The 3,260-nt window shown below is 42.0% G+C and overlaps 1 long non-coding RNA gene across 1 annotated transcript; it reads right to left on the minus strand.

The window, feature by feature from the left end:
- Nucleotides 1-435: 435 nt before the first annotated feature.
- Nucleotides 436-2,764, minus strand: LOC124248252 (uncharacterized). Its single transcript, XR_006890961.1, has 4 exons — nucleotides 2,643-2,764; nucleotides 1,560-1,724; nucleotides 893-938; nucleotides 436-785 (listed from the first exon to the last, which is right to left on the minus strand). It is a non-coding gene; the product is annotated as an uncharacterized LOC124248252 (long non-coding RNA).
- Between the last annotated feature and the right edge of the window lie 496 nt (nucleotides 2,765-3,260).

A 3,260-nucleotide genomic window follows, 5' to 3' on the forward strand; every position in this document is an offset into this window, starting at 1 on the left:
TGGCCAACTCCCTTTCCCCATTGGTTGAGAGTTTCTCCTGGGACATTAACTCTCTGCCACTTCCAACCTGCACCAGGCTCAGGCTGAGCATGCTCCTGCAGCCAGAGAACACCCTTAGGTGGAGAGAGGTAGGAAGTTATCCATGTTTAGGGAGCTGTGTGGGAAGGGCAACACAGTGTCTGCTACAATGACCTTCTTCCTGGACTACTATGGGACTGTCTGCCCATCTCCAGTCTATCCTTAGCAAGGTCCATCCTACACACTGCTGCATTCCATGACACCAAGAGACCAAGGCCTTCCCATAGTGCACTGCAGGAAGCACACTCCAATGAATGTGGTCAGTGAATGGATGAATGAATAAATGAATGAATGAATGAAAACTACTATGTCTATTCTGTCCAAAGCAACACTATAAAGACGACAACTGTATTTATTATCTATTGCTGCATAACAAAGTGCCCCAAAACTTAGTGTCTTAAAACAACAAACATTATCTCACAGAGTTTATGAGGGTCAGGAATCCGAGAGCAGCTTAACTGGGTGGTTCTGGCTCAGGGTCTTTCATGTGCATGCTGTCAGGCTGTCAGCTGCAGCTGCCATCATCTGAAGGTTTAACTGGGGCCGGACGATCTGCATCCAGGATGGCTCCCTCTCATGGCTGTTGTCAGATGTCCTCAGTTCCTTGCTGACTGTTAGCAGGAAGACTCAGGTTTTCGACACATGGGCCTCTCCATAGGGCTGCTTGAATATCCTCATGACAGGACATCTGACCTCTCCCTGAGCAACTGATGCAAGAGAGAGCAAGAGGGAATCCACAGCGCCTTTTATGTCCTATTATTGAAAGTTACACACCATCGTTCCCACCTTACTCTATTCTTTGTAAGTGACTTACCAAGTCCAGTCCAGTCCACACTCAAGGAGAGAGGAATCAACTCCATCTTTTGAAAGGAATATAAAAGTATTTGTGGATATACCTTAAAACACCGTAACAACCATGTTTGCCTTCAACCCCCTTCAAGCCTATCACATAAAACACATCACTATCAGCCTGGATTCAAATCCCCAGCCCTATCATTCCAAATGTTTTCCCTTCTCTTTCATACTCTCTCATAGAACGCAAATGATTCGCCTCGTGGTCCTCACATGTGCATGGCGCCTCCCCTTCTCCAAGCCTTTCTTAGCACTGTTATATTTTTTTTTCCTTTTTCTCCCCAAAGCCCCATGGTACATAGCTGTGTATTCTTAGTTGTGGGTCCTTCTAGTTGTGGCATGTGGGACCCCGCCTCAGCATGGCTTGATGAGCGGTGACATGTCCTCACCCAGGATTCAAACTGCGAAACCCTGGGCCACCGAAGCAGAGCGCACGAACTTAACCACTCGGCTACAGGGCCAGGCCCCTATTAGCACTGTTATTTGAACAGGAATATTCTACAGACATTTCGGCATAGTCACATCCCACCCATCCATCAACTGAGCTCAAACTTTGCCTTCTCCAGGATGCCTCCCCCATGCCCCCACTGAAATCCTAAAGCACTTATACACTCTACGGCACTACTCACTTTTCTTTTTACTTCAGATTGTATTCATGTCCATGTCCAATCTTTCCTGATTAGACTGTAAGTTCCTTGAAGTAAGACCCAGGCACATCGCAATATATTCAAGAGTGCGTCTACAGATAATCTAATCTTTACTGCGTGACTAGACCAGGAGCCAGGAAATGTTTTCTGTAAGGGGCCAGATAGCAAATATTTTAGGCTTTGCAAGCTATTTGGTCTCTGTCACAACCACTCCACTCTGCTGTGTAGTGCCAACGCAGCCATAGACAATCTGTAAACATATGGGTGTGGCTGTCTTCCAATCAAACCTTATTCACAACACAGGCAGGCAGCCAGATTTGGTCCCTGGGCCATGGTTTGCCAACCCCTGCACTGAGCTATCACATAGGTACCATCAAAATTCTAAGATTCAGATACAGTGATTGCCATAACTACTTTTACATAAATTTCTTTAAATTTTTCCTGCTGTGGAATTGTATATATCTTTTGCTGTTTCTACAAGCTGGCTGCATTTCCTTTATAATAAGAAAAAGGATATTTTAACTTTACAAATCTCTCATGGTTTTAGAAATCATTTTAAGGGAATACAGGCTGAATGAGGTATACACATGTAATTATATATTAATCATTTTATTACCATTCTTCTAATACAAAAGTTTCTATTTTATACTTTTCTAACTCATGTGAAAAGCAGCTCATTTTATTCCGACTTACAGCAAGACGTCAGTTCTATCAGGGATAAACAGTAATTTCCATTCAAAGTTGTATTTTAGATCATTGTTCTAAAAAATGGTCTTAATTTCATGTTTGACTCATATATTTAAATTAGCTTCTTGTATAAGAAGAGATTCATGAATGGTAATAATTCAAGAATCAGTGACCCATAATCATATACATGAATATAATGTGATTATTTAGAGAAGGAAGTTGAGCTCAATAAGCATATAGTACAAAAAGAAATAACTGTCAAGTTTCACTGAGACAGCAAGAGGATGCGAAGGGACATAAGTTTGAAAAGTCAAATCATGGGGTTTCATGAGGAAATAACATCGCTCAACAAAACAACTCTTAACAAACTCAACTCACCTTTACAACAGTGGACACGACGCTGGAAAACTACCCTGGTGATAAATGAAACTCGCCGTTTTCAGGGAAATGTCAGGATGCAAACTATGTTCTTGTTTGAACAAAGCTAAAAGAGAGGCCACTGTGTGTACATGACAGTGACAAATGGCTTCCAAAGAAAATAGGGCAATGTCTGCCCGTTCCTGCCACCGGCAAACCTGTTTTGCCGCTGTCAAACCTTTGGCCTCCTTTCTATCTGTCTCAAGTGATCATGGGAAATGATCGTGAATTACTTACAGTCTTGAAATTTACATAGACCTCTTCATTTCAACCATCTCACATCACCTTAAGCTCTATATACAAGAGAAGAATGTTCTACCCGAAATGTAATTAATAAACAAATGGTGAAGATATTCAAACCAGCTTTTGACCATCTTCTCTGACTTTGCTGGTGACAACTCTTCCCTGGTAGTCTGTGGGACCTTGAGGAAAGCATATTTAAGCTTCAGTACCTCAAAGTCACCAGAATAAAAGGAAGAAAAAAGATGCTTATCTCACAAGTGAGAGGATACATACTTAAGTCAAATTCAGTGACCGTTTACTGCAAAAGATGGTCCAAATTTGCTGAGTTAGTTAGAC

The sequence above is a fragment of the Equus quagga genome, chromosome 12 (assembly GCF_021613505.1).
Source record: "Equus quagga isolate Etosha38 chromosome 12, UCLA_HA_Equagga_1.0, whole genome shotgun sequence".
Lineage (NCBI taxonomy): Eukaryota > Metazoa > Chordata > Mammalia > Perissodactyla > Equidae > Equus > Equus quagga.